The sequence below is a fragment of the Protopterus annectens genome, chromosome 3.part1, assembly GCF_019279795.1.
Source record: "Protopterus annectens isolate FY-2018-M chromosome 3.part1, PAN1.0, whole genome shotgun sequence".
Taxonomy (NCBI): Eukaryota; Metazoa; Chordata; order Ceratodontiformes; family Protopteridae; genus Protopterus; species Protopterus annectens.
Genome location: NC_056732.1, coordinates 1900738842 through 1900762693, shown reverse-complemented (window position 1 = coordinate 1900762693; position 23852 = coordinate 1900738842). Strand labels below are relative to the sequence as shown.

At 42.9% G+C, this 23852-nt stretch overlaps 1 pseudogene; it reads left to right on the top strand.

Moving 5' to 3' along the window:
- The window catches only part of LOC122797952, a 144421-nt pseudogene that overhangs the window by 97662 nt on the left and 22907 nt on the right, over positions 1 to 23852 (top strand).

Below are 23852 nucleotides of genomic sequence, written 5' to 3'. Positions count from 1 at the left end.
TGGTTGTGTTTACTCTGGTATTGTATGGCTTGAAATGTTGTATTCACCAAGCTCTGGTTTCTGAATAGTAATGCTGTGTTACATAAAAAATATCTCTAGGAATGCCTGTATAACAATGTTGTAATTACAAGGTGAGATTGTACAACCAAGAGAGACTTAGACAGAAAACATTGAAGGACGAGACAACAGTTTCTCAATAGTTCACGCTGATGAAACACAAATTGTTGAGCTTTTAGCAGACACAGCCATGGTTCGAATCCCAGGAGTGGTAGCAAGCTGTATGAATAATTTTAACTAGGATTTTGTGAATATGTGTAGAAACAGTCAGGTAGTGTTAACAACCATTCCACCAACAGGTCTTCCAGGTAAGAGAAGTAGAAAGTAGCTATAAGAACGTTGAATTGTACACTGTGTACAAACATACCACTGCCCAAACCAAGGCCATAGGTTATTGTAATAATACTTGTAGAATAATGATTAGAGCAATGATCATTAATGTTGTGAGTACTGCAATGATATACAGGTTGTTAACTGACATCTCTCCCCCCCACCATATCTGCAACAATAATCTAAACACACAAATCAATGGGTATGTTGTACACCAAACCTACTGTCGGGACATATGTCCTATTGTTCAACAAATGTTGAAATATGTTTCTATTAATGTTCCATGTTGAAATACTATCATTGGTGGCCTGCTGCTATCACTGTAACCTGCATGTCGTTGTAATGGACACTGTGGTTCCATATATGCATGTGTCCTGTTTGCTATGCAACTGTTCCAAATCTGTTGATGTGAAGTTGTCCTATCTCGCCGTTCATTCCTACAGATGGGTTCGGTGTCAATCCTTGGCTCCGAGTCAGCCTTCTACAAAGCTCGAGGTCTTCAGATAGCTTGAGGCCAAGTCTCTATCCCATGATGCACCTTGAGTTACCTCAGATCTAGTTTGCCGCTGCAATAGATCAGAGGTTCCTCGCTTAGCTCGGGCCAGTATAGGTTTTCTTATTCTATTATTATCTAGCTAGTAGTGTTGTTTCTCTACTATTACAGTTAATCTTTAATTCTTATAGCTTTTATAGCTTAATAGAGATATTCCCTTTCCCTTTGGTGTGCCTTTCATTATTATAACTTTGGCCTTCGTTTTTTTCTATTAGACCTGTTGTATTTAGAGTAGTTTAAATAGTATTTAGTGTGTGTTTGTTTGCCTTTGAACAGTGACAGTTTAGTCACAGTATTTGGTATTTTATATATATATGTATATATATATATATATATATATATATATATATATATATATATATATATATATACAGAGAGAGAGAGATTATTTAGAGTGGTTTGATAAAATAATGTGTGTTTTCATAGTGACAGTTTAGTCACAGTATATTTATCTCATAGTTGTTTAGGGCTTATTTAACTACTTTTAGGTGTGTCTAGTTATTTTACAGTACAGTATTTTTTTCTAGATACTGTATAGTTGATTATGGCTGACCAGGATAGAGATAAGCATCCCAAGTCAGGCTTTAAAAATTGTCCAAAATATGGACAGAAAATGTCTGTAACAGATAGCCATGTAAACTGTGTGTATTGTCTTGGAGCCTTGCACCTACAGGAAAGCTGCTCCATTTGCCATTCCTTTTCTTCTAGAGTTCTTCAGGAGAGAAAGAGAAAGCTTATAGTCCAAGGACTGCTGAAACTGTCCTTTCAGGAAGCTTTGAGTGACCAGGATAAGTCTAGTAAGTCTTCAAAGTCTTCCAAGGCTTCTACTTCTTCAGAAGTTAAAAAATCCAAGAAACCATTGACATTGGCTCCACAGCCCTCGGAGCTCACCATCTTGTCTTTTTGAAGCCGGTCCCCAGTCCTGGAACCGGTATCTGAGGTACTAAAATCTCCAATACTTCATTCAGTGCCTCCTGCCATCCATTCATCTCGGTCCTTGATCAGCCTTTCTGATTTGGATGTGAATTGTGGGGTGCAGAAGTTGCTACAGGCACCAGCGTTTGCGAAATTTTTATTGGCTCTGACCCAAGCAGTTTCAGAACTGAAGACTGCCTTGCCATCAACTTAATTTCCTCTGAGCCATACCGGTCATTTGGAGCTGGAGGAGTTGGACCTGATGATTGTTGAGCCTTCGGAACAGGCACCTGTTCCAGTGCCATTGGTTTCATGTACTTGGACTTTCTTAGCACTGATCGAGGAGTCTAGGAGCCGACACTATCTGGTCGGGTCCGGGGAAGATAGTCGGACTGACTTGTCAGTTCCGGCTTTGCCTCTTGGGGCTTCAGCTCGGATGAGCTCAGCTTCTACCTGTGGTTCAGAGCCCACTGTCCCGGTGCCGGGGGGATCTATGGTTTCTTCATTTTCAGCAGTCCCTTTTCATTGGAGCAGAGGTGCCTTTGAAGCCATGAGGAGAGTGATGTCTCCCAAAACATCTACAACTTCAGGTCCAACTTCCTCCTCTCCAAAACACCTGTGTCCACTTCTGCCTCACAGATCCTATCAAAGCGCAGAGACCTTGAGCCTCAGAAAGCCCCACTGGGTGGCCTCTGCTCTTCTGAGACTTCACCAGAAGTTCCCACTGATGAGGTTCCCAGGAAGAGAATTTGTAAGAGGAAGCATCTAGACTCCACACAGCAGTCTCTCACGTTAGACACCAATGTAGATGAATCAGAAGGGTCCCTACGGTCCCCCTCTGAAGATATCTCATTTGCTGAGATATTAGAAATCCTTAGGCAGAGGGGTGGCTGGCAGGCCATCAACCCTACTGAAGATGAGAAGGTTTTCCTAAAGGCTTTCAGGTCTCAACCATCCACCTCTTGGGTGTCTCTGCCCTTTGATGAGCTCATGGAGTTGGTCTCACAAAGGGCGTGGGAGTCTCCAGACACCATGGAGCCTGTCCCTAGGAGGCCCAATAAATTTATTTCTGCCCCCCAGGAAAAGTCTTTTTTTACCAAGGGAGTGCCAGTTGATGCCATGGTGGTGGCAGTAGGCACCAAAAAGGAGATGTCAGAAACGTCTTCCTCTATCCATCCACCTAACAGGGATTCCAGGATCATGGATAGATATGGGAAGTGCATGTACAGTTCAGTGACTTTTGCCTTGCGTTCACTGAACTATCTCACTCACTTTACGAGATTGCAAAGAGATCTATCTCCTAAAAGAGCTTGGAGATACTCTTCGGAGTAGAGTAGCTGCAGGAGCTTCTGACAAAGTCGCCTCTCAGCTTGCTACCCTCAATTCCATAGTGAACTCATCTATGTGTCTCATTTCATATGCAGCTGATGGAACGAGTAGGGCAGCGGGTATAGGAATTGCTCTCAGGAGACATTCCTGGATGTGCTTGTGTTCCTTCGAGGAGCCCTTTAAGTCATCCTTTGTCAACACCCCTTTTGATGGCTCGTCTTTTCGGGCCCAAGGTTAAGGAAACTTTGACTAGGTGTGAGCAGGATGGAAAGACTCTGTCTGACATCTGAGTCTATTTTTCCACCCCTACCAGACCCTACCCCAAGGGTCAAAAGGGAGGAAAGATGTGGTTCCAAAAAGCCCAAGGAGCCTTTCTGGAAACACGTGGTGAGTCCTCCTCCAGGGGCAGAAGAGGGGGCAATAATGGAAGACATCGCCCTCATGGCAGAGGGGGTCCACAAAACCAGGGCAGCAGAGAACAGTTCTTTGGGAAGCCCTACCAGCACTCCTGAAAGGAGGCTCGACTGTCCTGCTCTGGAGGCAGTCGGGGATTGCTTATCTTTGTATCCAGACACCTGGCTCAAAATAACAAATGACAACTGGGTAAAAAGTATAGTTTCCAGAGGATATTTCATTCCTTTCACCACTCCCCCTCCATTGACAATAAAAATCCCGGATGTTCCACCCAGTTACAGGGAACAAGCAACAGTAGAGGTCCAAACATTGCTAAGAAAAAGCGTCATCCAACCAGTCCCAGCAGACCAGATGGGATCTGGAACTTACTCAAAATTCTTTTAAGTTCCAAAAAAGACAGGGGACTGGAGACTTATATTGGACTTCAGCAGACTAAACAGATCTGTCAAGAAAGAGAAGTTCCGGATGGTCACACTTCAGTTGATACTTCCCTTTTTAGGAAAAGACAATTGGATGTGCTTGATAGATCTACAGGATGCGTACTACCATATAAAAATGGCCAGACCATCCAGGGATCATCTGCACTTCCAGCTGGGAGCCAATCATTACCACTTTCAAGCCCTACCCTTTGGTCTCACTACAGCCACCAGAGTGTTCACCAAACGTATGGCAGTGGTCATGGCTCACCTGAGGTGTTTAGGATTCCAGGTGTTTCCGTACCTAGACGATTGGATCCTCACCTCCACCACCAGGAATCAGCTAATACAAGCCAGGGACACCACACTTTCTCTCTGCAATCATCTGGGCATTACAGTAAATTCAGAAAAATCTGCCTTGTCACCTTTGCAACATATAATTTTTATCGGAGCAGAATTGGACACCACCACCACCACTTTGAGACTTTCAGCAGAAAGAGTTTTACTACTTCTTTAGCAGGTCCACAATATCATATCCAAGGACAAGGTTCCAGCATCAGAAGTGCTAAAATTGTTAGGCATGATGGCAGCTGCAATACTAGCGATACCGTTGGGTCGCATGCACATGTGGATCCTGCAATGGCTGTTATTCACTCAATGGTCTTACCAAGAGCTTCCAATGTCTCATCTCATAATGATCACAAACACATGCAAAAAGGATATCCAGTGGTGGTTGATCTCTCTTCATGTAACAATAGATCATCCTTTTATCCTACCCTCACCAGTGGCCACAGTGACCATGGATCCTTCCCTGATAGGGTGGGGTGGCATTTTCAGGAAAGAACAGCCCAAGGCACATGGCCCAAACAGGAGACACATCTGCATATCAATGTCCTGGAGATGACAGCAGTACTTCTGGCACTGCAGTACTTCCAGGACTCTCTTCCTCTGGGAACAATTGTGATTCAGATGGACAACATGTCAGTGGTCTGGTACTTGAACAAACAAGGAGGAAACAGGTACTATCTCATTTGTCATGAGGCCCTAAGAGTATGGCAGTGGGCTACATCCACACAGCGCTTTCTGTTAGCAACACACATCCCGGGGAAATCCAACATGATAGCAGACAAACTAAGTAGGGCAATTTTGTTGCCTCATGAGTGGTCCTTCAAGAAAGAGATAGTGGAGAAAATATTCCACAGGTGGGGCCAGCCTTGCTGCAACCTTTTTGCCAACCACATTAACACAAAATGCAGAAGCTACTTTGCCCTGATTCCCCCTCTGGGAGAAGCCCCAAGGGACGCGCTCATACACAATTGGCCTCCAGGTCTCCTCTAAACTTTCCTACCAATTCCCTTGATACCCAAAGTATTGCAGAAAGCAAAAGTCCTGGGAAGGACCATCATTCTAACAGCCCCCCATTGGCCTCATCAGATTTGGTTTCCCTTCCTTCGACTTCATCTGTTGAAAGAGCCTTGGATTCTGGACCCAGTTCCAGACCTTCTCACACATTCTTTGGGAGCTCTTCATCCTTCTCTTCAGTCCCTGAAATTGACAGCTTAGCTGATCCAGTTCCCAACATAGCCAGGTTCCATAACCTCTCAAACGAAATGCAGCATATATTGATATCTTTTCATAAGTCCTCAACTAGGAAACTATACCTTAGCAAATGGAGAAGATTTTCTATATGGGCTTCTCAAAATAATATTGATCCCTACCAAGCCCCTATTTCCTCTATATTAAAGTTTTTGACTATGCTTTTCAATAAAGGAGTGGCAGCAGCAACAGTTCAGGTAGAACTTTCCGCTATCGCTAATTTTCACATTGGCTTTGAAGGATTAAACATAATGTCACACAAACTATCCAAAGCCTTTCTCAAAGGGACCTTTCATCTCAGACCACCTGTAAAATTCCCTTATACTCCATGGAAACTAAATTTTATGCTTTCACGCATTATTCTCCCACCTTTCAAACTAGCTTCCTCATGTCTTCTTCTTCTTCTTTCGGCTGCTCCCGTTACGGGTCGCCACAGCAGATCAACTGTTTCCATTTCCTCCTGTTCTCTGCATCTTGCTCTGTCATACCAACCACCTGCATATCCTCTCTCACCACATCCATAAACCTTATTTTAGGCCTTCCTCTTTTCCTGTTACCTGGCAGCTTCATCCTTAGCATCTTTTTCCCAATATACTCTGCATCCCTCCTCAGCATATGTCCAAACCAATGTAATCTTGCCTCTCTGGCTTTGTCTCCTAACCTTCCAACCTGGGCTGACCCTCTAATATACTTATTCCTAATCCTGTCCATCCTCGTCACACCCAGTGCAAATTTTAACATCTTCAACTCTGCCACGTCAAGCTCTGACTCCTGCCTTTTTGTCAATGCCACTGTCTCCAACCCGTATAACATAGCTGGTCTCACTACCTTCTTGTAGACCTTCCCTTTCACTCTTACTGGTACTCGTCTGTCACAAATTACTCCTGCCACTCTTCTCCACCCACTCCATCCTGCCTGTACTCTCTTCTTCACCTCTCTTCCACACTCACCATTACTCTGAACTGTTGAACCCAAGTACTTAAACTCATTCACCTTCGCCACCTCTACTCCCTGCATCCTCACCATTCCTCTATCCTTCCTCTCATTCACACACATATATTCTGTCTTAGTCCTGCTGACCTTCATTCCTCTTCTCTCTAGAGCATATCTCCACCTCTCCAGAGTCTCCTCCACCTGTTCCCTACTCTCATTACAAATCACAATGTCATCTGCAAACATCATAGTCCACAGGGACTCCTGTCTGATCTCGTCTGTCAACCTGTCCATCACCATTGCAAATAAGAAAGGGCTCAGAGCTGATCCTTGATGTAATCCCACCTCCACCTTAAACGCATCCGTCACTCCCACCGCAGACTTCACCGCTGTCAGACTACCCTTGTACATATCTTGTACCACTCCTACATACTTCTCTGACACTCCCGACTTCCTCATACAATACCACAACTCCTCTCTAGGCACCCTGTTATATGCTTTCTCTAAATCCACAAAGACACAATGCAACTCCTTCTGACCTTCTCTGTACTTCTCCATCAACACTCTCAGAGCAAACATTGCATCTGTAGTGCTCTTTCTTGGCATGAAACCATACTGCTGATCATTAATCATCACCTCCCTTCTTAACCTAGCTTCCACTACTCTTTCCCATAAAACCAGCTTCCTCATGTGATTTGAAATATTTGTCATGGAAGACTATCTTTTTAGTAGACATCACTTCTGCCCATAGAGTGTCAGAGCTTCAGGCATTGTCTATAAAGCATCCTTATTTGATTTTCCATGCTGACACAGTGTCCCTGTGAACAAATCCATCATTTCTACCCATAGGTAAGGTATGCTTGTACATGTTAGCTGAGGAGGAGTGATAGTAGTGGGAAGATGGAGGAGGTAGTGTTGGGTTTAGTGCCATGGTTGGCTATTGGAAAGATGGGAGGGGTTTGTGAGTGTAATAAAGGTAGGACCACTGGGGGCAGGAGGAAATAAGGGGCAGGTTGGGGAGTGAAGTGGATAGAGACCCTGTTAGTTGGTCTTATGAGGGGGCTGGAAACAATCAGGTAACAGAGTAAACTGATAAATGAACATATGATAGTGAGTGTGGAGACTCAGGTAGGTACCCTGTATTTCCACAAATTATCAGTTGGCTGTGCCCCAGTTCAGGCAATTTTAATAAGTTCTATGGCAGAGCCGAGCATGAGGTGCTCAAAGGGTGGTTGTAGTTTTAAAAATGGTGCCTGCCACAGGTAATATTTATTAACTTTGGGATTGGCTTAAGGTAATAAACAGGGAAGGAGGAGGGGGAGAACAAGGGTGTGAGCAGGCAGTTCTTTTGTACTGCTGCTAATGAGCCAAAGCAAAGACAAGTTTGTGTTTAAGAAACAATCAGAATTGACCAAGGACTGCTCTGAAACTGTATGTCATTTATTAACCATTTCTCAAGTGGAAAAACAGGATAACCTTGTATCAGTAGGCTACTGTGGCCTCAGTTTAAATGAACAAACATACAGCATTTATCAGTTATGGATACTATTTGCTAACAGAAGGGAATAAGAGAGAAAATGGAAGATGAGTGTGTGTGTGGGGGGAGCTGCTTACAAGCCAAAGCAGAGTGCTCTGCAGGGGGAAATGAATATTGACTCAAACAGGTAGACACATACTCAAAGTTAACTTTAGCTTTTTGCAGACAGTTCAGACCCAGACTGCACTTTTCTTATAAGAATGATAAAGGTGGTACCGCAGTTGAATACTTAAGAGTGGTGTTAGGTTCAAAGTTAATTTTAGCTGTTTGCAAACAGTTCAGACCCAGACTGTGCTTTTCTTATAAGAATGATAAAGGTGGTACCGCAGTTGAATACTTAAGAGCGGTGTTAGGTTCAAAGTTAACTTTAGCTGTTTGCAGACAGTTCAGACCCAGACTGCGCTTTTCTTATAAGAATGATAAAGGTGGTACTGCAGTTGAATACTTAAGAGTGGTGTTAGGTTGGAGAGACACTGAGCTCCTCATGGGGCCTGTAGCAGAGTGGATTGTAGTTTTAAAAAAAGAGTTACCCATGATCACTGCGTTGTGCAAGGTGGTTAGCCTTAGGAGCTTAGGTTGGGGCACACTGTGTAGGTTACATATGTGTCCCTTGTCATGTGCCATGTTGTGGTGTCTGAGTGGGTGTCTGCCTTGCTGGTCTATGCTGTTTGGGTTGATGTCCATTGAGTTCCTCTGGGAAGGTGGGTGTGTGGCTTTTCACTGTATGTCATGGCTGTCAAACTGGGTGTCATGGTGAGCTAAGTGTTCCATATGGTGTGGTTCAGGTGTTGAACTTATCCTCTTAACCTGCTAGTCCAGTCTTTGCTGGAGAGTGCATATGTCCACATTGGGTGATATATGGGTAACCCTCACAGGTCTGAGTGTTTGGAGTTTAGAGAGGAGGGTTGTCTGTGTACATGAGGCAGTTACAGCAGTGCCCCAGAGTGGACAAGTGCACCAGCTTAATGGGGAAAAGCACAAATAACCACACCTTTAATCATGCCTGGAGGGGTGGACATAACTAGTAAGTACTGTGGCAACATCTGTGATGAACAAGTACTGCTAACAGCTCACAGGTGTGCCACACTTCTTGATAAAATAACCTGGTGAAGTGCCAAGCCATAATGCTAGTTGAAGTGCAAGACAGAAAGAACTAAATAGATGTACAGGTGGAACAGAAGGCAGGCTGTCTGCCACCTGTAATACTTTAACACAGATGTGCAGTTATCAGCAGCTTTGGCCATGTGAAAACTCAGTAACTCTGTAGCAAGTGCAGTAACTGCATAACACTGTAGTAGACATACATAGATAGACAGGAGTTCTAATCGCAATACTGGCAAGTGTGTGTGTATGTGTATGTGAATCATGTACTGTCTGGCTCATACTATTTTGACCTGTGTACTATCCTTGACACTTCCCTTCACTCCAGTTTAGTAGACTTGTTGATGTCATCTACCTTAGAAGTACCCTTGGAAAAATTGGAAATGTATAAGCTTGGTGGCGCATCTCATAACTGTTTAACATTATAGTAGGAATACCTTGATAGGCAGGAGGTCCAATCCCAATATTGGCAAGTGTGTGAATCATACTGTCTGACTCATACCATTTATGACCTGTGTACTACCCTGTACACTTCCTTTCACTCCAATTTAGTAGACCTGTTGATGTCATCCACCTTAGAAGTACCTTTGGAATAGTTGGAAATGTATAAGCTCTGTGGCGCGTCTCCTAACTTTGTAATACTATAGTAGGAATACTTAGATAGGCAGGAGTTCTAATCCCAATACAGGCAAGTATGTGTGTGTGTGTGTGTGTGTGTGTGTGTGTGTGTGTGTGTGTGTGTGTGTGTGTGTGTGTGTGTGTGTGTGTTTGTGTGTGTGTGTATGTGTGAATCATGTACTGTCTGCTCATACCATTTTTGACATGTGTACTACCCTTTACATTTCCTTTCACTCCAATTTAGTAGACCTGTTGATGTCATCCACCATAGAAGTACCTTTAGAAGAGATGGAAATGTATATGCTCTGTGGCGCATCTCATAACTGTGTAGAACTATATTAGGAATACTTAGACTGGCAGGTGTTCTAATCCTAATGCTGGCAACTGTCTGTTTGTGTGTAAGGATCATATCTTGTGTGGCTTACACCATTCTAATGTGTACACCACACACAGCTGGTGACCACCTCCCACTGCCATTATGTTATATAGTGTGGTAACAGCATCTGCCTCACATGCAGCAGGTTAAACCATTGTACAGTCCTCTGTGGAATATCCATATGTTTGAAACCTATACATGGTCAGAAGTGGCCTGTGTGCCTTAACAATGCCCCTGTATGTGATATTATAGCCAAATAGGCCACAGTGAGTGTACTGACACACATGGCAGCATGCAATATCATACCTGACTGAAACATCATGCTGATAAGATGTCTGCCGCCCTCACAGGAGGCCAGCCTTGTAGGTGCAATACATGAGTCCAGATGCTTGGTTTTGCAAGTGAACTGTACCTGTTATGGGTCACATTAAAGGCTGGAAGAGGTGTGGACTGGCATATTGTTGTCCTAATTAGTATGTAACATGATCACCTTGCATCTTAAGAGGGGTGTGTACACAATTTATATCCACTGTATACCAGCAATGTGTCACGCATGACCTTACCTTAGGGCATTTGTCCAGCACAATTTGTTGGCATCTGTCCAGACGTCTTGGCACTGACAAGTTCTGAGGTATGCTACAGGAATGTTGAATTTATGTCAGATAGGCCCCAGTGGTGATCACTGTAATGCAATAGTTAACCCCAGCACAAATGAACATGCACACCAAGCAATATAGCTATTACATAAAACAATATTGGTATTACTGATGGTTGTGTGCATGGTAAATTGCATGCACTTTACATGCCTGCAGTGTTGCCAAGCAACAACAGAGCAATGTCATACTCACCAGCTTCAGGCTGCTGTCCCATATGCAGACCAGAGCATCTTAGGTAGTTGTGAGAGGGAGTTATTGTCAGCAGATACACGTTTACCTTGGTACAAGGTGGATGCAGCATGTCTGCACATCTACAGTACTAACCGCAATAATACACAATGCTCTGTCCTCACCATAGATGTGCATTAGAAAACCCTATCCACAACTACAATCGGACCTGACACATGCATATAGATACTATACAGATAGATGTATGTCTGAAACATTAGTGTACTAATCCCCACTGGGCCCTTAACTGCACGCTCCTCATCCATTGTGTGTGTGCAACCCACCTCCACAATGCTTCCCTCATTTTCATGGCTTGTGCATTCGGCATGTGGCCTAAGTGTGGCGAGGAGCTCTTTGCTGGGTGTCAATGGGGCCTGGATGGATGGGCCCCCACCTGTGGCTAGCCGGTCCCTCACTACAGCAGCAGCCCATTGACGGGCATGGTATTTGAGGTCAGTGGCCTGATGCTGCACATGCACATAAGTTCTGCTGTGCAGGCCAGCATCATTTACCCTGTGGACCACACTGTTCCACAGGGCAGTCCTCTCCCACACATCTTCTGCTCTCCGTCCAAATGACAGGGCATAATGTCCAATCACATATTGGGTGATGATGTCTGTTTCCCCAACAGATAATGCTGGTAGGTGAGCACTCTGCATGTTACCTGGAAGACATAAACAGGAAAAAGGTCACAGGACCTCATACGGTTGACAAAATGCACATCAACAGTGGATATTACTTGCAAATAATCCACACTACACTGATCAGGGCTATATCAGCTTGCATTACACACCTGTCCCTGAGCTATCTTATTCCCCTAATGTTGGACACTTGATTGCATAATCCTCTAACCTCCATTCATTTCCGTATAGAGGGTTGACAGTGGGTATCTTCCATGTAGATGGTGTGTGGATGGTGGCAGGTCTGTGTTTGACTGAGGTGTGTGATAGAGCTCTGAGCACATGCCTGAGGTCATGTAGGAGGCAGACACTGATGTTATTATGCCCCATGGAGACAGCCTGTTGTTGCCATCAGTAGGCAATATGTGCATGCTCACAACTGCTGAGGGGAGGAGTGTGGTTGATGTGCATATCTCCCTGTACAACTGGAGTGGACAGGGTGGCAATGTTCCCACCTAACCTGTGTGATGCAGGTTGCCTATATCCATGGCATGAGTGTATGAGGTGTTCTTTACCCCCAGTATAGGGTGAATTGTGTTGCTTCATCTGAGACTTACAACATATGTGGAGACACGGTTGCAATTGTCCTTGGTGTGGATATGTCCATTTCATAGTCATAGTCAGCCTTACAGGAAGTCAACTATGAACTTACATGCTTGCTCAAATATAGGTGGACCTGCTTCAAAGTTGTTGCCTGCACCTATGTGTCCCTGCACAGCCAATGTAGCAACCTATTGTGTGGTTTGTGTATTGCTGCTGTCCACCAAAGGGGATTACTCTACCTTAGTGGAGGCTGGATATACAGGTCAGGTACTGCTGTGTCCATATAGCTACAGTGGATATAAAGGGTACACACCCCTAATACACTGCCTGGTATTTGTGCAATTGGAACATGACACCACAATAACTCATTTCATAACAATTCCCACCTGTAGTGTGACCTATAGCCTGTACAATTCAATTGAAAACATAACAATCGGATGTGTGAAAAAATATGGAAATAATACTCAGTACAATAAGCCAATTGAATGAGTGTGTACACCCTTAAACTGATATGTTGTGTATGCACCTCTTGAGGTGGTTACAGCATTCATCTGTCTTGGTCTGGATCATGGCACATCTTCACTTGGCAATAGTTGGTCACCTTCCTAGAAACACCTTTGATTACATTTCAATGGAATTGTACAGGTTAGGGGTCACATAAAGATGAGAAACATTATGAAGTGATCTTCTGTGGTCTGATTGTCATACCGCACACATACCTGGCACTCTAACAGGGGTGTGTACACTTGTGATATCCACTGTATATAGGTGTGGATATAGCTGGTAGTGGTAGGCATGGACAGGGGCTCATAACACAGGTGGACACTTCTCTGATTAATAGCTGAATATCATGCCTACTCTAGTACCCATATCAGTGTCAGGACACTGCAACAACCAGTAGCTGTACACATTCCTGTCTGTTGTATGCACTGACACTAATATTACACACATGTGCAACATTCACAACCTATGCACCTGAATGCTTGAAACCCATGTGATTTTGTTTGTGCCTTCCAGCTGAACATAAGCATACATACATGTGCTCAGGGGATACCTGGTATACATTTCTGTTGTATGTTCGTATGGCACACTGTAGTTACAGTCTTGCGGCTCAATCATACATCTCAACCTGTTGCAGCAGTATGTCTGGACAATGGCACACATAAATGGGTGTCAAAGAGGACATCAGTATTGATACTGTATTAATATAGCTGCACCATACATTAGTATGTTGATTACACAGTAGGGTTTGACATCACTGTGATAACCTGGAAGATGTCCAACAGTCATAAGTAGGCTATTATGTTACAATGTCATTGCTCACAGACCTGCCAATGGTTTGGCTAACATAACAGTCATGGTAGTGACTGAGACCTGGTTTGGCAGTGACTGAGACCTGGTTCAAGGCTCCAGAGAGCACCCCTGCACTACCAGGCTATAACTCATACCACACTTTTTGGCCATGTAACCTGGACTGAAACACCAAAGGTGGAGGTGTGTCCATATTCATTAAGGATATCCACACCTCCAGGCTAGTTGCTCAGCATAAGGCATCCGAGGTTATCCAAGTGCAACTAACTCTGGGCAAAACTGCAATCCAAATTGTAGCTTGCTACAGATCCCCCACCATGCCCCAGGATTCCCACTCCTCTTTTCTTGATGCACTGGAAAATATTAGGATTCAACCAAACACCCTAATAATGGGCGACTTCAACTACCCCACCATTAACTGGGAAAACTACTCATGTACCAACTCCTTAGCTCAACGCTTTCTGGAATTCATAAACTCCAGTGCCCTGGATCAACTTATCCACACCCCCACCAGGGGCAACAATATCCTAGACCTAGTCATTACCAACATGAGTGACCGGTGTTCCACACCTGAAGTCAACTCCTCGTTGGTCCCATCCGACCATAAGCTAATCATCCTTGATATCCACATCCCGCCCCCACTCCCCATTAAGGAAACCACAGTAAAAAATTTCTCCAAAGCCAACTTCATACTTCCTAAGACAGATGTGGTGAACATCATGACACCCATGCAGATGGACAATGCAGTTACAACTGCTGAATCCTACACAAATGCACTCTATAAGCACTTACATGAGTGCATGGATTGTGGTATCCCAAACAGAACCAAGATGCTATCCTCCAAAAAAAGAAAGCCAATCTGGAGGTCCCCTGCCATAAACAAGCTGTACAACAGAAGGAAGAAACTGTTGCAAAAGAGAGTAAAATCCCATGAGTGGAGGAGCTCCCTGGTCAGCCTCAGTAAGAAGCTGAGATCCCTTATAAGATCCTCCAAAGCTTGCTGCAAAAACAAAATTGCCATTAATTCCAAGGACAACCACAAAGCATTCTATAGCTATGTCAAGAATCTCGATGGCAACACCCAGATCTGCTCTGAGTTACAGCACAAAGACATGAAAATTACAGAACCAACTGATATTGCCAACATCCTGGCAGATAGGTTTAGTGCTAACTTTACCCCCCTCTCACCCACTAAAGGGTCCATATCTATACAGGAAGAATGCAGAGTCCCTGTAATCACAACTATTCAGGTAAAAGCTGCACTCTCTAAAGTCATAAACACAGCATCTATGGGATCGGACAACATCCCAGGCTGCATTTTACATGAACTTCAGAACGAACTGGCTCACCACTTAAGCACCATGTTCAATAATAGCATCACATCAGGCTTTGTGCCCACTGAATGGTACACAGCAACAGTTATCCCACTCCACAAAGGGGGAGCCACCACTGATCCCAGGAACTATCGACCTGTTAGCCTGACGAGCCTGGTCTGCAAGGCCATGGAACGTATCATCATAAAACTTATAAACAAAGGCATTGGTAACCTCCAAACTCTGGATCCCACCCAGTTCAGGTTTGTGAAAGGCAGATCATGCCTCCTGAACCTGATCAACTTTTTTGAGGCAGTCACCAAAGCTGTAGATGAGGGTAAGCTGGTTCAAACATTCTATCTTGACCTCGCCAAGGCTTTCGACACCATCCCCCATTTTGGAATTATAGCTAAACTCACTAAATTAGGTATAAATCCCTACATCACAAGATAGGTTGCCAACTGGCTCACTGGCAGAACCCACACTGTAAAAGTTGTAGACTCCAAATCTGACCTCAAAGCAGTGACAAGTGGAGTACCAAAGGGTTCCGTCCTGGGACCTCTCCTATTTGGTATCTACATCTCTGAAGTACAGGCTAACACAGAAGGCCTCTGGCTAATGAAGTTCACAGATGACTGCAAACTAGGAGCCATAGTCAAGTCGCCAAATGATGTGGACATCCTACAGAAGGGCCGCGCTGAGACAGATGCCTGATATCAGAGCCATGGCCTCAAGCTCAATGTCAAAAAGTGCAGTGTCATCCCCTTTGGTAAAAACTCTGTACCCATGAACTACCACATAGGCAGCAATCTACTTAACACCGAATGCATGATGAGAGACCTTGAGACCCAGGTGGACATTAGTTTCTCCTTTGATAGTCACATTGCCACAGTAGTCAGGATGTCCTTCTACGTGGCACACCTCATCATAAAAGGGTTCTCATCCAGGAAAAAAGAGGTCATTGTTCCCCTCTACTTGTCACTCATTAGACCCATTATAGAGTACAACACACCTTTTGTAATGTACCTCACAAAACATCTGCAGCAGCTGGAAAGGCCACAGAAGTACCTCACAAAGAGGATTACTGGCCTCAAACAAATGCCCTACACTGACTGCCTGAAAAAACTCCAGCTTTACTCCGTAGCATATCACCTACTCCGAGGTGATCTCTGCCTAACATATAAAGCTATGCCAAACCCAGAGCTGTTGGACATGCTACACCTAACGAAATCCCAATCCCTCCAAGCTACATGCTCTAGGGACCAAAACCTTGTCATCACAGTAAACAGGACATGCTGGAGGGATAGATTCCTGTCCAAGAGACTTCCCATACTCTGGAACAGGTTACCCATCTATGTCAAGCAAAGTTCTTCATTAGCACTCTTCAAGAAAAATTTTGATGAGTGGATGGGAAATAAGAAATACACCCCAGGGATCACTTCTGTGTCTCTGCTCGACATTGGCACAGGAAAATAACTTTCTTGGGTGGCGTAAGCCAGGGAACCTTGTTGGCTAGGCTTATGTAGGCCCTTGGGCCGACAGCCTAGTACCTACCTATGAACCTATGAACACAGGGATATGTGTATGTGACTACAGATATCAGTCACAAATGTACTTATTGTCCAGCAGAACACTGTACAGTTAAATGTTATTAATTCAAGATATCACATGCAGTTCAACACACATGTCTGCAACAGTACTATACTATGCACATGTCCTCTACAAGTCTCTTAGCTTAACAAGGAAGGCAAACATGTGTCATACTCATAATCACAGGTAACTTGGATATGGAAGACATCCCATTAACTGGCCTAGCAGTGGCACAGTCTCAACTGTTTGACAGACACCCCTGAAGTTGTCATATATGAGCTGTCCTTTCCCAGAGTGAGTCAGGCTCCTGAGCTGTGATCCTACCTCACAAGCTCTCAGAACATCACATCTGGACAATGCCTAAAATGATGGGGGATAAATAGGGACAGACTTGAAATATTCATGCTACAAACATAGGATGTTCGTAGAATGATACATTTAGCATTACAGTGAATATTACTAATGATGTGGAGTCTTAAACTCAAGTGTTTGTCATTACCTGATGAATTCAATCCTCAGCTATTTGACAGAAAAGTACAGATCTCAGGAGGAACAGACAAAAATACATGATGGTAAAATGTGGACATTCTGTGAAGATCTGTACAGTTTGTGAGGTATGTCTGTGATATCTCCCACTGAAGACAGGGCCAGATACTATGACCATAGCAGCTGTTTAGCAGGATATTAGTACAGCATGTCTTGTTGGGACATATATTCCTCCAAATCATATTTCCTATTATTACAGACCAGGTACTACATTCAATTACTTGCTTACATGTTCCACTTACCTTTTTTCTTTCTTCTCTTTTCCATTTTATGTTTCATTTGTTATTGCTCTCTCTCTCTCTCTCTCTCTCTCTCTCTCTCTCTCTCTCTCTCTCTGTGCACTACATGGATAGAGCTGGTTTGAATAGGTGGAAGCATGGCTTTTGTAGGTGATGCTCATTACCAGGTGACGGCATGTGACATTGGGGTTCTCCACTTGCTAATTGCATGCAGAGCAGTTGTGTAATTCTTCCAATATTCAATGTCATGGCAACACACTCCTATAAATGAGTACTCCTTGTGGGCGTTGGCCCTTTCCCTCACTTGTGAGGAACACATCCTGGAGTTCATAGGTTCATAGGTAGGTACTAGGCTATCAGCCCTGGGGCTTATACAAGCCCAGCCAAAAAGGTACCCTGGCTTTTGTGAGTTGTGTGAGCTACTACCTCCTACAACAAGACTTGTGGAGACAAGTCAACTAAATGGTGGGGAAGGTTCAAGACTTAGGAGCAGAATGTGAGTATTGTTGTTATATGTTTGGAATACTGCTAGTTTAATAGGGTTTGTCTGCACATGCTACTTCTGCATTGGGTTTCAGTCTGACAAAGTTCTGCCTCTGCATATCTCTCCACTGTAGGGCTATGCACATAATGGCCACAGGTTTGCCTGTTATGTATGGGCTGTTCCCCAGGCAGGTGTTGTCCTTGGCAGATCAGTAGAATACTCTGGTGATTGCATTATGTAGATGTAAACATCCATTTGTTTTTCTGACTTTATATCCCCCAGAAAATATATGTTACGACAAACCCTGTAACACCAACAACTTTCTCAGTGTATAATAGCAATATTTCATGTGTGGCCATGTATTTGGGCTTCTGTCCACCAATTACGTCAGGCTTTGTCCAGATGTCATACAGTAGTAGGTGGATAGATATACTGGTCTATCATTATTTAGTGCTGTAATTCCTGCTGAGGGGAATGGTTGGGAAACATTCAAGAGGTTGGTCTACAGAGAATGCTCTTAGATGGCCTTGTTACATATTTTTATGTGGGGGCAGTAACACGTGTTTTAAAACTAGGCTGTTAGAACATGTCAGATTATAGGTTCATAGGTTCATAGGTTCATACTAGGCTATCTGCCCTAGGGCATTTATAAGCCTAGCCAGAGTGTGTGTGGCTTTCACCACTCCTTAGGATGAGAATACTATACCCATTAGTTTGCTGTGACTCTGTCCAGCAGTGATACAGAGATGATTCCTGGGGTAAACCTACGATCTCCCATCCACTCGTCAAGATTTCTCTTGAACAGAGTCAGTGAGGGGCTCTGCCTCACATGGACTGGGATTCTGTTCCATAGTGTAGGGAGTCTCTGGGTGATGAATCTGTCCCTCCAGCACATCCTATTTATATCCGTGTTGAGGTTTAAGTCTCTTGCTCTCGTGGCTCTGGTGGATTTGGATTTTTGAGGTGGAGCATGTCCATTAATTCGGGTTGGACATGGCCTTGTATGTCAGGCACTGATCACCTCTGAGCAGACGGTATGCGACTGAATAGAGCTGGAGTTTCTTCAGTCGGGCATCATTGACATATGTTTGAGCCTTTATCCTTTTGGTGAGGAACTTTTGGGGTCTTTCCAACTGCTGCAGGTGTCGGGTAAGGTACATTCGAATGGGGCTTTGTACTCAATCATTGGTCTGATAAGTGAAGAGTACAGGGGTACAATGACCTCTCCTGATCTGGATGTGAATCCTTCATGATCAGGTGGGCAATGTAGAAGGTCTTCCTAACCACTTTGGCAATGTGAGTGTCAAAGAGAGGTTACTGTCAACTTGGGTCCCCAGGTCCCTGATAACTTCTTCCGTGTTTAATGGATTACCACCTATGTGGTAATTAGGGGTTACCTTGTTTTTCCCAAAGGGTATGACTATACATTTTTGGCATTTAGCTTAAGGCCATGGCTCTGGCACCAGTTATCCATTTCTATGAGACCTCTCTGGAGGATGTCTGCGTCTGATGGAGTGTCAATTATGGTGCCAAGTTTGCAGTCATCTGCAAATTTTGTCAGCCACAATCCCCCTATGTTTGCCTGCACTTCAGAAAAATAAATGCCGAACAAGAGGGGGCCCAGGACTGAGCCCTGTGGGACACCTCGTGACCGGCTTAGAGTCTGACATGGCACCAGCAACTCTAACCCTGTGTGTTCTGTCCTTGAGCCAGTTTGCAACCCATCTTGTTACATATGGGTTTACATCTAAGCTGGTGAGCTTTTCTATGATGCCTGAGTGGGGTATTGTGTCAAACGCTTTTGCTAGGTCAAGGTAGGCTGTGTGAACTGCCTTACCCTCATCAATGGCCTTAGTGACTGTTTGAAAAAGTCAACCAAGTTCAAGAGGCAGGATCTGCCCTTGACAAAGCCAAATTGGGTAGGATCCAGTGTCTGTAGGTCCCCAATGTCTTTATTTATGAGTTCCATTATGATCCTCTCCATAGCTTTGCAGACAAGGCTCGTCAATCTTATGGGCGGTAATTTCCAGGGTCCGTAGAAGCACCGCCTTTGTGGAGTGGGACCACAGTTGCTGTACGCCATTCTTTGGGTACGTATCCTGTAGTAAGGCTAAGATTAAACAGCAGCCTTATGTGTGGGTTTAATTCCTCATTGAGTTCGTGTAGCACACAGCCGGGGACACCGTCCGGTCCCATTGATGCTGTGTTTTTGCTTTAGAGAGCAGCTCTCACCTGGGCATCTGAGATGTTTGGGAAGCTAGACTCTGGTGGGATAGATATTTCTCCTTTAGGGGGGGAAGGAGGGGAGAAATTTGCACTGAACCTGTCTGCCAGTATGTTGGCAATGTCTGTGGGTTCAGTGATTTTTTTATTATTTTGGACTAATTCTGAGCATATCTGGGAGTTTCCACCCAGGTTTCTAACATAGCTAAAGAAGGCCTTATGATTGTCTTTTGTGTCATTAGCGATTTTTCTCTCAAAGTTGGCCTTGTATGATTTTATGAGTGATCGTAGTTTTTTGCTAGTATTGATCAGAGATGCCTTCCCTTTTAGGGATTTTGCTCTGTCATGTAGTAGCTTTCTCCTCTTGTTGTAGAGTTTGTTTATGGCTGGGGTCCACCAGACCGGGCGCCTGCCTTTGGTGGAAAGGGTCTTGATTTTATTAGGGATTGCTTGATCCATACATTCCTGGAGGTGCTCGTAGAAGGCATTTGTAAGGGTTTCAGCAGCGTGGGTTGTGGTTTCCACTGGCTCGGGGCCTTGAAGGATACCACTCCAGTCTTAAGAAGTGTGAAGTTTGCTTTTGAGAAGTTCTTCACTGTGGTCTTTTGCTGGGGTGGGGGATGTGGATCTCCAGTGAGATTAATTTATGGTCTGATCTCACCAATGAGGGATATACTTCCGGTGTGGAGCATTTTGTCCCCATGTTTGTGATGATCAGGTCTAGTATATTTTCTCCTCTTGTGGGAATGGTGACTAGTTGTTCCATAGCATTTGAGTTTATGAACTCCAGGAACCTTTGGGCTAGGGTGTCGGGGCTTGAGTAATGTTCCCAGTCTATGTTTGGGTAGTTGAAGTCACCCAATATGATGGTGTTTGGAGAGACATTCATACTCTCCAGTGTCTTCAGGAAGGCTGTGTGGGTTTCCTGAGTTTGAGAAGGTGGTCTGTAGCATGTTACAAACTGTAGGGCAGTTTTACCTATGGTTAATTGCACCTGGATAGTCTCCGATGCTTCATGCGTTGCCACTAACCTGGATTACTAATAAGAAATATGTCAATTCTGTAGTTGCACATTTGAATAAATCTCACCTTGGGGACAGTAGTCGGTCTCAAGGTACTGTTTCTGAAAATGTCTGTTCCTCAGTGTGATGAAACATTCATAAAAGGACAATTGTTATGTACAGACTCGATGTATTAATATTAACTGTGATACTTTATCCCATAGGGGTTAACTGAAGAATGTAATTGGAGGCTGTGTATTCAATTATGTAATTAGGTGTTAATTGCTTCTTGTGATTAAGGCATGTATTTATGGTAATGTTTACTCCTTGGAGGCTTTGGCCAAGACATCAGAGTATAATAAATATGTTTGAATTACTGGCTGGTTGTATTTTTCTTTGCTATGTTCATCTATTTTATTTGTTTTGCTAAGAGGTTGTTGTATGTCTGGCCATTGTGTATGGCCTTCCATGATTTTGTAGCAGTGTACTGTTCACTTATTTATTTGGACTGTGGGGGGGCAGATGTGAGTGTCATGACTGCTTTTGTATCCAACTGTGCAGGCTGCCCCAGTTGTGGGTGGTCTATCAGCAGAATATGTTTGTATGGGCATTTTGGGACATGTATGCATATATCTGTATATGTATGTATAAAAGAAAGAACTGGTCCACGAGTAGTAAATGCTCTTGAAATATAGCAAATAAGGATAACAACAAAGCAAAAAATATATAACAAGAGCAACGCAATGAAGGGCATATAAACTGGCTCCAAAACAAAATCCAATGTTCCAAAAGACGATAGTCCACAAACAGATAGTGAAATCAAGTTTTAATTCCGTGCACAATGGTTAGCGCTTTCGCCGTTAGCTTCATCAGACCAACATTAAACATTACAACTTGGTTTAAATAACCAAAAAAGCGGGAAAACTTAATAAATACTTAAAGGAATATCCCATAAAATAAAAACACCAATCATGCTAATACTCATGACAATGCATCCTATCTACTAAAAAACACAAGAAGATCAGTGCAATAAAATACTAAATGTATGATAAAACTCACATACATATATACCATATAATAAGGCATAATGGTATAAAGATGCATAAAAACATATATATATATATATGTATATACAACATAATAAATAAATATATAATAATAAAAAATAAAAAATATGTGTATATATATAAAACATATATGCAAAATGTATAAAACAAATACATCTATAATACACGTAATTAATCATACATATCCACAAAATACTGACAACAAACTAAACCCTAGTCAAATATATATATCTGCACACCCATATGTATACAACTATCTGAATTTAGGGCTAAGTACACATCAGAAACTCGGAGATGTCAAAATAAATGTAAGGGTGTGTGAATGTGAAACACATATCAATAATTATTATAATTATACATTGGAATTTGTTTTGGAGCCAGTTTATATGCCCTTCATTGCGCTGCTCTTGTTATATATTTTTTTGCTTTGTTGTATATGTATGTATGTTTGTATGTATGTATGAGTATATATATATATATATATATATATATATATATATATATATATATATATATATATATATATATATATATATATATGGATCTACTTTTCTTCATCTAAATTACACTTGTTCGAAAAAGGAAAGTAGATCCCCACTTCAGCAAAAGTGCACTTCAACAGAACTGCACTTTCACTGAAGTATAGTCACCAGATCCCTATCCGCCCACACCATACCCCCTACATTAATATTCTCACTCCAAGATCGCACTACAGTGGGGAAAAGGGAATAATCCCTTATCCCCACTGTACCACGATCTCAGAGCTAATTTGCTTACTTGTACATGTACAACTAAGATTACATGCAAACTGCATGTTTTTATAACTACTTTTTTTTCTTACTTTTATCTTCACACGAAAGTGCAATCGTGAATGTGTGTTTCATTGAAATGTAAATTCGTTGTAGTGACTTCATCCGATATATAGATATATATATATATATATATATATATATATATATATATATATATATATATACACACACATATATATGTACACCTCAGTATGTATTGGTAATATATCTATGTATTGTTATATACATATATGGATCTCCCTACAAATCTCACTCTCTCTATGTATGTTTCTTGTCAGATAAATATATTTATAGATACCAATCCTTCCTAATTGCACACTTGTCTCTTCCCTATTGTAAACTGGCTGTAAAGAAGGGTATGTTTGAGAAAACATTCGCCAACAATACAGCTGAGGTGGCTTACTGACAAATTTCATAGATTATGGTGTGCAGGGTCTTGGGTTCAAGTTCTGCAAGGGCTGTTTATTTTGTTGCTAGGCGGAATAAAGGCTGTTGGATACAGAGTGGTTAAGGCAGTTTTGAGCAGCTGTGAGCGTGTTTGCACAGGTTTGCACTACGGTAAGCAGTGCTAATGTACAGTTAAATGAATAGGTGCTTACTCCATGTGGCTTCACTTACCAGTGTGCAAATCTGCTTAGCATTTACATTTAAGCAATGCTGAAACCTGCTAAGCATAGCCTAGCCCCGGTAACCAGTGATCACATTCCTGTCTGAAAAAATAGCAGGGTAATGACATCTTTAATGAATGTATTTTATTTCCTGTACATAACATGCTTCTCTGTGCTGTAATTGGAGTAGCAATGGGTGTGAGTATACTGTATGGGACACCTGGGTATACATGGGTAGAACCACAATCTTTTCTCTTTGGATTTGTTTCATACATGGGTAGTATCCCAGGTTATATGCAGTCACACTTGCATGTTACACCAGCTAAAGTGCACTGGTTGACAAAAATAGTTTAACACATATTGTATCATTATGTTA